This window comes from Haemorhous mexicanus, chromosome 1 (genome assembly GCF_027477595.1).
Source record: "Haemorhous mexicanus isolate bHaeMex1 chromosome 1, bHaeMex1.pri, whole genome shotgun sequence".
Taxonomy (NCBI): domain Eukaryota; kingdom Metazoa; phylum Chordata; class Aves; order Passeriformes; family Fringillidae; genus Haemorhous; species Haemorhous mexicanus.
The window spans coordinates 48829251-48842130 of record NC_082341.1 but is presented as its reverse complement, the minus strand read 5'-3'; the positions used below and the strand labels follow the sequence as shown (position 1 = coordinate 48842130).

General features: G+C 39.8%; 1 long non-coding RNA gene across 1 annotated transcript in view; it reads left to right on the top strand.

The window, feature by feature from the left end:
• The first annotated feature begins 11263 nt into the window (after positions 1–11263).
• The window catches only part of LOC132338888 (uncharacterized), a 36747-nt gene continuing 35130 nt past the window's right edge, over positions 11264–12880 (top strand). The window contains exon 1 of the long non-coding RNA XR_009489605.1: positions 11264–11397. This is a non-coding gene — a long non-coding RNA (uncharacterized LOC132338888). The remainder of the gene's footprint in view (positions 11398–12880) is intronic.

Below are 12880 nucleotides of genomic sequence, written 5' to 3'. Positions count from 1 at the left end.
GTATTTTTAGTTTAAATTGATCACTGCTATTGTTTAAATGTCTCAGGGACATTAGGGGAAAAAGATGAACTTTGTTTTTGGAATTTTAATAGCAATTGCAAATCTCTATGACAGCTATAAACAGTGCACTGTCTTGTCTATCAAACTGATAATGAGATCAGCAAAAGAGTGGATAGCCAGGGAACAATACCCACTTGACTGACAGGTGACTACAAACTCTTTTGAGTATACAGGCAGAACAAGGAAAAATATTTCCTAATTCTTTAGGGCAAGGACAGTAGGAAATTTGGAGATTTTATTCATAGTAGGATGATGCGAATGAAGCTCATCTGGAACAGTGAAAGATGAGGGAGATTTTTTTTCCCAAGCACCTCTAGGCAGCTTGACCTCTTACATATTCTGAGTATGTATTTGTGCACACTTAATCCAGATTCACCCATGGCAGAAGGGACAACCTTCTAAAGAGCACTTTGTTTTGTCATCAGCTTTTACTTGTGAGGTTTGGTGGCAGTCTGGTTTGTGGAGCATGAGTACAGACATGAGATACAAAGGACCACCTAATCTTTTTGAGTGTACTGACATTCCCAACACACTGCATGTGTGGCAAAATGCTTTTTCTAAATGTCATGAAATGGGTGTTGGAGCTCTGAGGTCCCATAAGTGGCTGCACAGCTCTCAGGCAATGCTGTATATTGTGGTGCTTGTATCTCTTTTCAGCTATACTGTTAAACTCATTTAAGTCTGCAATGCAGCACAGGAGAGAATTTAACCAAAATGGATATATTCAGGCAGCTTCATCTTCGAATAGTTTTAAATAAAAAATGAGGCTCTAAGTATTTTGATTTTGCTTGGTCCCAAAGCTAATAATTTGTACAATCACTAGTATTGCAAACTTTCCATAACCAGCAAAATTCAAGTAGGAGCTGATTGAAGTTTTTCTCAATATTAGTCCCACTTCCCAAAACCCACAAAAGCTGTCAAATCTGGTATAACCTCTAGGCTTGTAACAGGCAGGTTCACAGTGTTTGAAGGGTTTAGCTATATGACATAAACATGAAAATCTAGAATACTTGAGTCATGTGTTCCAATCAAATACTGTGTTTTATAATGCAGCCAGCTGAACAACCACAAAGTTAGGAATGAATACATGTACACCATATGCACTGAACCAAATTTGTGAAATGCATGTCTCTGACTGGGTGCAGAAAGATTGTATTTAATAATGGTTTGGGTGGTCTGTGATAATGCCTCTCATAACATGTACATGCTAGCGACACACCATTCTGCCCCAAATATTCAGTCTATGTGTAAAACATGTGTACAGTCCTTTATCTGCTGAGAAATGGAGTCATGGACAGGATTATGGAGGTGATATTCCCTTTGTTATATAGCAACTGTGAAATTGTTCCTGTTGTTCAAAGACAGGTTAAAAAGTGCAACTCAAATTTCCTTCTATTCCCATCTACAAAAGGAGCACCAAAAATGCAGTTGCAAGTAAAGCAAGAAAAAAGACAAGACCAAAGATGATTTTTCAGGGGTACAGATTACCAAGAAATTCATACTTTAGAAAAAGTTTCATCAAAGGTACAGACCCTTATTATTTTTCTGCTATAACCATGAAGCTTTGGGCTTGATTTCAAGAAGTACAGGGTGAAAATCAGTGTGATGCAGGAGGTCATACAAGTGGCTCTCTGAAGTCCCATCTAGCCTTAAAACCTCAGAGCTCAAGGATTTTCCACAGCTGCAGTGTGTGCAAACAGATGTAATGTTATTGATATTGCTTCCTGCATTCCTTTCTGCTGTCATGAATAAACACCTCCCTCACTGAGGATTTCTCAATGCAACTGAATAAGAGTTTGTTTTGTGAATAACTTCAGATGTGACAGCTACTGTTTTGATTCCCATTGGGAAGCTGCAGTCACCCCCATTCTGCCTGAACAGTGGGCAGAGGGTCCAGCTATCAGCCCGGTGCATGGCTAGATTTGTATTTTTGTGGGAGTAGAATATGGAGTTTCACATAGGGGGAGGAAAACTGTCTTGGGGAAGTTGTTTCATAGCATATCTTGGTCTCCTGGGAAGTGTGGGTTGGGAAGTGAGCATTAGTCCCGCAGCATATGAATTTATAGCCTGTCAAAGATAAAAGAATGATGCAATATATAACAGCCTTAAGCTGGCTAATTATACGTCAGTGTGATTATTGTACCTCTCTCTCTCTAAGCAGCCTTTGACACACTTTGGTATGTGTGTCACTGTGCAGGTGCTGAGTTTTGAATGTGCACTGCTGCTTGGCAGGCAAAAGAGGGACATGAGTGTCCTCGGGTCACTTTTTTGCGTTGTACAATTTTCACCTGGGCACACCTAAGGACGTAACATGGCACCCAAATTAGGAGCATAATCCTGTAAGGATTATAAAGTATACAGCGAAGTTAAGTGTGAAGTTAATTACCTGGCGGGGGCTTACACCAGACTTAATGCTGGCCAGCTAAACTAGGCCAAGATGAGCAAGGGATGGGATCATGAAGGGATCACAACTGCTGTTTTGCTCAGCAGTAGAACTAATAAGAGTCAAACAGCTGACAAAACTGTCAGTATCCTATTTTCTGAACCACACTGGAGGAGGAAGAAATAGAGAATGAGATGGCTATAAATGGACTGATGAATTAAATATGGTCCTGGATTGAAATGCAGGTTTTCCTTTTCTGCAGGGGTAGTTCTTGTTAACAATTTGCTGCTTCAAAACTGTCAGAGTTTTGATGAAGGTGGGCATACATATTAAGCAGATTTCCAAAGAGTGTTTACTCTGCTTAGCAAAACTTACTGTTTTGCTGCCAGGCCTGAGGTCAATTGGAGAGCTGTGAAGGAAAGAATTTTGGAGGACTGTTTTGAAGGATTCAATTTCCTATCTCCTAGAATAATTATTAAATACACACACACACACACACGCACACACACGTGTACACACACACATTTATATGTGCCTATATGTATGTGTATATATATATATATATATATATATATATATATATTTCCCTTGTGTGCAAGCTCTTACATTTCTGAAGTGTAGTTTCAAATGATACAACAGTATTTTTGGAAATAAGTGTTTTCCCTCAAGCTACAGTTTCCAATTCTTGCCCAGCTCTAGATTTGCAAGATGTCTGTGGGTGAAAGTGAGAACTAGGAGTTGAGGGAAGAGTTTCTGAGAAGTAGGTTGTCTAGGGAGAACCATATTGGACTAACTGAAGTGTGGACAAAGACTTCAGCAATAAGGATATTTTTGCATGGTGATAGAAGATGCCTCTAAATTCAATGAGATCTTAACTTAGAGAAGCCTTTTTCTCTGAAGGGACAAAATGTTTCTCTTCACTCCTCCCACTCTGTCAAGCAATACACTTCAGCTCCTCCTTCAAACAATGGATTCAGGTTCCTGTCTTTCATGTGCTCACCCACCAATTAAGAACAGTTTCACTGCCTTACAGAATTCTCAATGTCTTCAATGATATGACGTTATGTCCTTGCACTGTGGTGTTGCTTTGTCTCCTGCACGAATATCACTTTTTAAGGCACAAATATACAACTGCTTACAGAGTAATAACCATAATAACTGATATTGTGAGCTGATTCCTAGAGAACTCTGCATTGGTTTCTGCATGTCAGGAAAGGAGGATGAATAGACACCTTTTTGCTTACAAACACTTGTTAAATTGCAAAAATAAATAAGATGCGGTCCTTCAAAATTGAATGTTCGCTTGGATTACTCTATCATAGAATTAGTTAATGCATAGATATGCCACACCTAAAATAGAAAATAATTAAATTTTAGTTCGGAAATGCTTAGTTTTTATTTGATACTTATACATACATTGAAGCCAATGCAGCCTTTTCTGTGTCCCCTCTTAATCTGAACATTGCTCCTACCCTGTGAAGAGTTCTATGTTGTCACTGGAAAAATCACTACATCCTCTTTCTTAAGCTTTGTAAACAAAGGCAATATGTGTAGTTTTTGCTCCAGGATGCCCCATCCTTGGAAGAGTTCAAAGTCAGGCTAAATGGAGCTTCAAGCAACCTGATGTACTGAAAGGTGTCCCCATGGGGGGGGACTGGGAACTAAAAGACCTTTAAGATTCCTTCCTACACAAATCATTCTATCAATGGTTCTATGGTTAATTCTGTGAAATCCTGGTGTCTCCTTAGACTGCACTGGGTCTAGTGATGTGTGGAGGAAAACTGCTTGCAACATAAACACTCAGTACTGAGGTCCCCTACATGACATGAAAAATCTTAATGCTGGTTTGGTTAACAGTAGAAAACTTAAAAGTAATTTACTTTGCCAAACCTATGTTCAAAGCATTTTTTTTAAATAAAAAGCTGTGTTTCTACTCAGCCAGGCCCATTATTAATTATGTGGATTTGAAGAAATGTGTTCATTGTATAACACTTGAAAACACGGCTCTTCCTGTATTTCTATATAATACTGCAAAATAATACAGCTATAGTAGTTTTTCACTTGCATGGCTGTCAACAAAGGAAAGTTGCCATTGCCCAGTATTTCATGAGATTTGAAAATAAGGTCCTTTAAAAAAAGAAGAGGTGGGGAAGAGTAAGAAAAAAAAAACCTGCTGCTCTTCTGAGAAAAAATTTCCTTTGTGTCTAATGCATTTTCCCAGAACAGTGCAGGCTTGCTCTGCAGTCACCAGAGCTGTGCTCATGGTTCTGAAAGATAGTCCTCTGCATTTGGGATTAATCCTCTCCTCTCACTCTTTTGCTTGGCAATGTTGGAATTTTTCTAACTCTGTAAAACTTGAGCCAGCAATCTCTCTCCCCACCCAGTTTTGTCTCTGTGCATCAAATTATTATTTTTTAAAAGGCACTTTGACACAAGAAAGCATTTGCTTTAGAATACCATTATATATGGCATTACCAAGATAGAGTTTAGTGTAAGCTAAAGATTTAAAAGCAAAATTAGGATTCATCCTGGGATAGGAAGATACATAGTTTAGGGATTTTTATTTTTTTAAAAGAAATTTAAGTGTATGTTTCTGCCTGTGAAAGAAGTATGAAGTAAATGTCTCTGTTTTTAGTCAAAATCTTTTTTGGTGCAAATTGCACATATGGTGTCGAAGAAATACCAACTGAATAAGTGCTGCTTTCATCAAGTTACAGGGCAAAATGTAGGGGAAGAGAAGAAGGTGCAGAAGGAGGGTTTTTAGGCCATGCAAGCAACAGAGCCAAGAGAGGTGCAAATTGTGTCAATGGAATTTATTTTCCACAAGCATAAGCAGAGGCATATATTGCTTTCACTCCTGCTATTACAGGAATCTTCAGTTTTTCTATGCAGTCATTTGTGTTGCTGTTTATTGTGCATGAAACTAGTGGTGTTCCACAAGGGAGCAAGAAGATATGTTCATCTCACACAGTGCAATCTCAGCCTCAGTGTGTGCTTCCCAAGCTGAGCACTTTGGCTTTGCCTAAATAAGCATAATTAGAATAAAAAAGCCTCATAACCATAAAATTAACCATAATAAACAACTTGGTGTGTGTGACTAGATGGCTCCATGTTGCATTCTGTTGGCGTCTGTAGCTTGCACCCTGAATGTGCTTTCACAAAGATGGCTTTGTCAGCAGACACCCATGGGAGTGGATATTTGTGCCAATGTGGCTTCTTCTCCCTCAGAGTTTGAGAATGAACATTTCTTTATGCAGTGTGGAAGTGTGCAGGTAGGAAGGAGTTGAAAAGAATGCAGTTATCTGGCTAAAGAAATAACACCACCCATGTTTTCAGTATTCATTCAGTGTGCATTGCAAGATTTCTCACCAGCGCTGGAAAACTTACTTTATCTTCTAAAAGGAATGAGTGTGTGTTATTTTTTGCAGTCAGAACCAACAACAACAGAAAAACCTGCAGTACCAGTGTTTGTATCTCCATGGCTCAGCCTGTGTCACTGACACACAGAGAGGCATATTTCAGCCAGAAAGACAGAAGCACATGCAGAGAAGCAGTCCTTTCCTGATGACATTGGCTACCTGGAGGCTGGCCGGCATATGAGGTGAGTGGGAGGTCATGTTGGCTCCCTTCAGGCTGGCTGGGGACAGCTTGGCAGGGATTAACTGGCTGCAGCTCTTCTGCCACTTCTGGCATGAGTGACAATTTGGCAGGGCACTCAGGTGCAAGAAGCAGAGCAGCAATCTGTTCCCTTCCCCAGCCCTCCTGCCCACAGCAGCCTTATTTCTTCTCACTTCAGGCTGCTGCTCCCTCCCTCCCTTGTGTGTGTGAGTGCATGCACGCCTTTCCCTGTGGTAGTGGCATTTGAAAGACACCAGTGTTTGCTCCATCTGGCTCCTGTATCTGTACTCCTCATGGCAGCACGAATCCAGGATAGATTTCAACAAAAGAATGATGGTCACCATGTTTTCCTTCTGTTTCATACTCTGATGTGTGGGTGGCACCAGGGTCACCCTTTCAGCTCTTTGCCTTGAAATGTGCTTGCAAGGATGCAGCAGCCCACTGAAAACTGATAAGAAGCCTTATCAAAATGTTCCTTGGTTAGGCTCCCTGCGCCCTTCCACCCATCCTCCCAGCCCCTGACAGGGTGTCGAACAAAAAGCGTCATGGGTGCTCACTGCTGTCAGAAAATGCCAGTTTGCTAAAACCGTAAGGTTTTGCAGAAGTGCAGTTTGGCCCTTCATGTGCAAGGTGTTTTAAGATGCAGAGGGCAGGGAAAGGAGCATGGTGAGGGGGCAGACAGAGAGATTAAAGGGTGACAGACTAACAGGGGCTGGTATCCCAAGATCACATTCCTTCACCTTGGAGTAGCCAGCATGTGATTTTTTTCAGGCGTGGGAGTATTTCCTTCAAATCCTTTGTCTGTCAGATTTTCAGTAAAATCTAGGCATATGTGCATTTGGACTGGGGGTGTGGGGGAGGGAGGAATGGGAAACAATTTTGTTCACAAATAATTTTGAAAGATGTCTACTTTTCGCTTCATCGCAGTAAAAAAACTCTGAAGACTTTCTGTATTCCACAGCTTATTTCACATCTTAGCCCAGTGGACTATTCTATACCCTAATAGTAAAAATGACCATTTACACAAACAGGTATTGTGAAGGAAGATCTAGCAGAGAGCAGATAAAACCCATGATAAATAATCAGGAAACGAACATCATTAGTCAAACACTTGGAACTACACGTTTTTGGCATGCAGGTTTTAGCCATTGATATGAATGTAAGAAATAACTGGTTGGTGCCGTACTCTTTGATGAGATATTATGCTGAGGTTATGTTTTCCATTATAATTTTTATCATGGAAGAACATTTGAATTGGTAGGTGGGGGAGAGTAAATAATTTTGATTTTTTAGCCCTGAGACTATTACATTCCCAGTACTGCTTGATTTCACTCTTGATTTCACAAGCCCTTTGTGTCACACCATTTTCAGAATTAAATTATTCAGGAATGTGTCTGAATTAGATTGTAAAAGTGCATTATGTTACTCGTTATGTAATTAATAGTTGAAATTTAAGTCTCATTAATATTTTCTGACTTGCATTGCAAAGTTAAAATATAATTAACATATTTCCAATCAATCCTATCTTCTTATTTTGTGCAAGTCATCAGAAGCATAGTGACAGTTCCATTCGAATGACATATCCAGTGAAAAAATAGGCTTATACCATTCCAAAAGGACAGACTCTGTAGGTATTAAATGGCTGAGATAATTGGTGAATGCCATTTTATAGGTTGCCTTATGCTGGAGAAATGTGCATTTGAATGGGATTTGCAATCAGGCAGAAAAGATGAGAAGTGGGAAAAAAACACATATAACATAGAATCCTATGTATTAGAGGTTAAAACCTTTTTAGGTCATCTGGCCCATCTGTGAGATTAAGATATTTTTCTGCTGCACCTCTGTTAATGCATTCCCTGTTACACCTTAGATGTTCCAGTGAGAGACCTGTAATATTCTCCAAGGGAATTTATATATTTATACTACATCTTCTGTCTGTTATTTCATTCAGTGTACTAAAGAAATGGGGAGGTATGCTCCTGGAGATGTAAATAATATTTGACATGGTGGTCTTCTTGAGAAGTAATTCATGCTTTTATTGAAACAGTGGACCAATAAGTAACATGTTCTTGCCTTGTGCTCCTCTCTCAAAATTTGCTTACAGTCTCAGTGTACTGAAGGCCTGGGAAAAAAAGCCATGTGAAATAAAGGAAAGAGAAACATTATCAACATACCATAATTTCCTAAAGAGATTTGGTAGGGTTTTGTTGTATACTGTTGATGTTGGATAAAGTTTCAGGAAAAAGGACTTCAGTTCTAGGTTTTGCCATAGGTTTTATGTTCTCCTTTGGAGACATTGTTGGAATATAAAAGGAAATTTAACATTCCCTCAAGATCAGCCTTGTTTTTCTATGCCATAAACTGAAAAGGAAAAATAGTTAATTTCACGTGTTCTGGGCCAAGAAAGAAATATATTCCTCATAAAAGTACTACAGCTAGCTTCAGAAATAATTGGCAGTTAATTTACTCCCTGCTTTTTTGTCTTCAGTGGAGTTCAGGCAGCTGAGATCAAACCATAGGTAAGAAATTATCCACGTGGATTGAAAATGGCAATGCTATTCTGATGGAGGCTGTATGAGAAACCAGCCATGGATACCCTGTCCAGGACTTGCTTTATGCTAAATAAATTCCACATAGAGTAGTTATATGTCTGCCCTGGAAATAAAATGACAGTTGACCTGGAGTGTCAGAAATATGCTTTTAAATGCCTTAGAAACTGCTTTTATTCCTGTCTCACTTCAAATACCACCTAAATGGCAAAGAAGGTCTATAGCTAGACCCAGATGGACTCACTTTAGCAGCCTGCGTGCGCATCTTCCTAGTAACTGCAGCCACTTTGTCAGATCAATATTCAGAGGAAGCCTTTACCTTATTTAATAGCTCATTAAACAAGTCCCTCTTTCTTATACCAGCTCCTTAGGTGATTTCAAGAATCTTCTACACGACCTCTGTATTGATATTCAATTACATCTGCACGGAGGGACTAAGTAGGGACCTCCCAGCCATTTTCAGCCCAGTCTTTTACCTTGTTATACAGAATGCCACACACCTTGTATCTCCCCATCTACTTTCCCATAGAGCTTTGCTCAGTAAAAAAAAAATCATCACACGGGTACTACACCAATAATATGCAAAATTAACTTTGACCACTTTTAGAGTCATCAGTTATTATTCACTTTTTCAGTAAAGAAATCATCTTGTCCAGCAACATGCTTCAGGTTTTGCCAGAACTGCCATTCATCATGTCTCACCCTATTTGACATACCTGCTAAGGCTAAGAGTTAAATGAGACATGCCTGGTTCTATAAATAAGCAAGCTAAACATTGCATCTGATTACCCATTTATTTTCATAGCTGGCCATTTTAGGAAAGGAAGTTGATAAGAAGCATGGTCAGTTCCTTCATTTAGCCTATGGATGAATGGGCAAAGGTGACTGAGTGGCCTGTGCTTCTCAGTTTATTTCTTCTCCTCTGATGTGTCGTAAGTGGGCACATTCAGTTAATGACCAGTTGCAGAGTAAAGCCGGTTTCTTAAACTGATTGCATGCATGCGTTTCATCCAAGCTGTGGAGCAGAATGTCTTCTCTCTTGATGTTGTTCACAGCATACTCATTATTGTGGCTTATGTGTCTCAGCTGGTAGGCAAGGTCTCAACTACTTTCATTCGCGTGCAGGCTCTTCCATCTTCCACAGAAAAACTCTGATCTCTCCCAGTCGCAGGTAATATTACTTCTTATATTGTGCTGTTTCTTTTGGAAGAAATATATTCATATATACCTACACATATATGCATGCATCATTCATATGTAAATATATACATTTAAATATGTGTATGGTGGTAAGTGAATGTGGTATGTGAAAAAAACTCATTCTGGGTCAGGGGTTGGAATACTGTAGTTTCTGTGTACACTATTCTGAGTCTCCCCTGACTAGTCTTTCACACTGCTTTTTTTCCTTTTTTTTTTTTTTTTATGTTGTGTGAATAAAAGCTTAGTTCTCCTGAATTTGATGGATATATGGAAATTTAACTCTTTTATTTGTAGAAGACATGATGTACAGACAGTAGCAAAGCAGGGATCCTTACAGCCCCAGTGCCACACCAAATCAAAAAAGCCTGGGGAGCCTTCCCAGGGTTTTTTGATTTGGTGTGGCACTGGGGCTGTAAGGGGTTTGAATTTAAGTTTGCCATTATGGACAAGGAGTTCTGATTTCCTCCCCTGACTGCTGAACTTCTTGTGGCTACCTAGCTGTTAAGGAGAAAAGCAGTTTCCAAACAAGTTAATTCCTTGGTTTGTTATTGCCAGCAAAACATGCTGGAGACTAAATTGATAGAGGCACTTTTAAAGACTGTAGGATGATGAGAAATGATGGCATGTTGGGCACCCATTTGGGATTAGAATGCATGATTGCACAGAGCCCAAAAGCAGAGTTCCTACATCTGTTTGTGCAGGTAGGAATGCTGTCTGACAAGGGCACAGGATGATGTTTGTGTCACAGAATTGTTGAGTACAGCTTGAACATACTTGGCAGCATCCCATGACCTTCTCTCCTACTCCAGCTTCTCTGCGATAGCAGAACTGTCTCTGGCCAAAGGTTAATTTTTTCTGATGGCTCCTAAACTTTCTAGATAGAGAATATTGGTGAAGTGTCAAAAAAAAAAACTAAAATAAATAAAATGCAAGCCCTGAATCACAGCCAGAAAGTTTCATTTTTCTTCTGTGCTCCTGTGTGGAGCACATTTCAACAGAAGCCCAGAGGATTGCTCAAATGTCCTCTTAAGCTGTAAAAATGTAAAGCTGTTTTCTCATTGACTAGCATATTATGCGGTCACTCACACCAGGATAAAGCAGTTGGAAAGGTGTGGCATTCTAAATCAGTCCAATTTTTATTTGGTTTCTGCTGGTTTTAATGAAATTATCTAAGGTTTGAGACCATGCACAGTATGAACACTTTCAAAAGTCACTGTGTCTAACTTACTTCACTGTGAATCAACTTCAGGTTCACATGTGGAGGTAGGAATATTAAGAATAAACTTTGAAATTTAGAAGACCACCATTAACTATTGTACATTGTCACTAATTGCTTAGCTAGATAAAAATGTTAAAATACAAGAAATTTAAGTGAAAAGCATAATTCTGATGTGATTTAGTTTGCCAAGCTAACAGGAGGTGAGCAGAAGCAGTAAGTTTTTTGAGCTTCCACAGAGCTGAAATCTCCAGAGATCACAAGAAGGAGAATATCTGGCTCAATATGTGCATCTATATGGATTTTAAAAATATCTGGAGGAGGCAACCACAGTTGAAATGAGAGCTGCAAAAGCTGGAAAGTCATCACTGGTAGGCAATTTTTTTTTTCCTAGCTGTTGTTGCTTTTGTTTATTTTATTCATTTATTTAAATGTCAACAACAATGCTTTATTTAGTCCATTCCTTGATCATTTGATTAGTCAAAACTACCAGCAAATTTTCAACATAGGAAGTGGAGGAGCTCTTGTCAAAGAGGCTATATGTTGCTATATGTATCTTCACAATACTCGGATAGAAATAGTCCAAGAAGATCAAATGACACCTGTACAAAAATAGCTTCTGCCCTCCTTAAACTCCTACGCTAGATTCTGATACCCTTGTCATAAAAGCTCCACTGTAAACTCTGTGACTGTTAATGTAGCAGTCTGTAGAAAAGGAAAAGGTCAGAAAAATACAGCCTTTACTTTGGCCTTATCAGCTGTAAAAACCTCACCTTATTTTGTAGGATAATGGCAGGTTAGTATCTATTATTTAAATTCCCTCTTTTCAGATCTAATCTTGTTTCCATTTTTAAATCAACTCTTTGTAGGGATTTATGAACACAGAAATTCCATGAAACCTGGGATTCAGAGAGTCAGGGAGGAGAATTAAAATCCTGGAAAGCCTGTGAATACATAGGCAAGTCACATAAATGGAAGAGAAATAAGTATTTTTAAAGAGGATTTCTGTCAGTGAGGGTGCCATGGGGAATAATTTTCATCAGATGCATTGGGCAATAAGTGAAGGAATGGTCTCTTTGTTTCAGCTCCAACTCAAGTCAGCAATTGTTGCTATTCTGATAGCAGCTAAGTGGTCTGTAGGAAATGATGTGGAGGTCTCACTCTAGTCTTATGAATAGTTTTTCATTACATGAAACCAGTAATGAACTGAGCAAAAAAGGAAATGGTGGAGGTAATTGTGAAGACTTAACCTCCTCTTACCCTGCATTTCAGGGCTAAGAGGTACAGGCAGAGTCAGGAGGAGTGTAAGAGCTGGATGGATCAGTACTACAGCTCTTATGTGGGTGACTTGGGTATTTTAACCAAGAGGGCTGACAATTTGGAACATCCCACAAACATCAAAATCATGGGATGACAGGTGATGATAGCAAATCCTGCTTCAACCTGATAGTACCTCTGGTTCTGGGTATGACCAACTCTGTGCAAGGCACGATGGTGCTGCCTTGGCCCTTGAGTCACAACTCTGCCCATGGCAGGCCAGCAAGCTGGCAGTGGGACACCAGCGGTGTGGGAGTAATGGGGAGGGGCCAGGCATTTCAAACTGGCAGGAAATGCAGAGATGGGGGAAGATGATGTGATCCACGCTCCCTCTTTCACCTCATGCTGGCAGCAAGCTAACAGGGCTTATGCTTCTGCTGGGATTTTCAGACACATCAGTGCTGGGGTCAGCTCTGAGGGCACACTTTCCCCAGCTCATTACAGAGCTTTGGTTTCTGTGTTTTCAGCTCCTTGTGTGCCTGAAAAGGGAAAAGGATGAGGGGTGCCTTGCAGTTGAGAGCTGTGGTCCTCCTGGGG